Here is a 632-nt window from a genome sequence, read left to right as displayed (position 1 = left end):
TAGGTTGAGTACCCTCGGATAAAGTACATGTTGTCATTCCTATAGACAAGTCATACCACAAGAAAAATAATCGTTCTAAAATAATTTATATATTTTATGCTAAATTAACAAAAAAGAATAAAATTTAGTTAATAAATTACAATAAAATATCTTGAAGCATAAAATAATAAGAAATGTATAATATAAACTCATTAAATTTCATTAGAGTTTTTCGATAATTAAATCAGTATTATCATTTTCGTTGTGTTTTGTGTGTTTAATGTAAATAACATGTTTAGTATTTATTGTTTAAATTTATTTATAGTTTTAAAAGAAAAGAAAAGGGCAAAGAAGAACGCACGTTCAAACTGCATCTATCTCTATCGTACGGATGGAGTGGCCAAGCAGGCAAGCATAAAGCATGCAGATGGATGTAATGACTCATGAGAGACGGGAGACTTCTCCCCTTTTCGGAAAAAAAGCACGAGGATTATAAGGTTGACCGTTTTGGCCGTCCGTACAAGTTCGACGCTCCTAATTAATGACTTCTAATATTCTCTCTCTTTAAAATTAAAATTATATTTATTTTATATTTTGATAATATTTTTTTAAGTGAGTAAGTAATAGTTTTTAAAAAATATTGTTTAACAACA

Source organism: Arachis ipaensis, chromosome B03 (assembly GCF_000816755.2).
Source record: "Arachis ipaensis cultivar K30076 chromosome B03, Araip1.1, whole genome shotgun sequence".
Taxonomy (NCBI): domain Eukaryota; kingdom Viridiplantae; phylum Streptophyta; class Magnoliopsida; order Fabales; family Fabaceae; genus Arachis; species Arachis ipaensis.
This window is presented reverse-complemented; position numbering follows the sequence as displayed.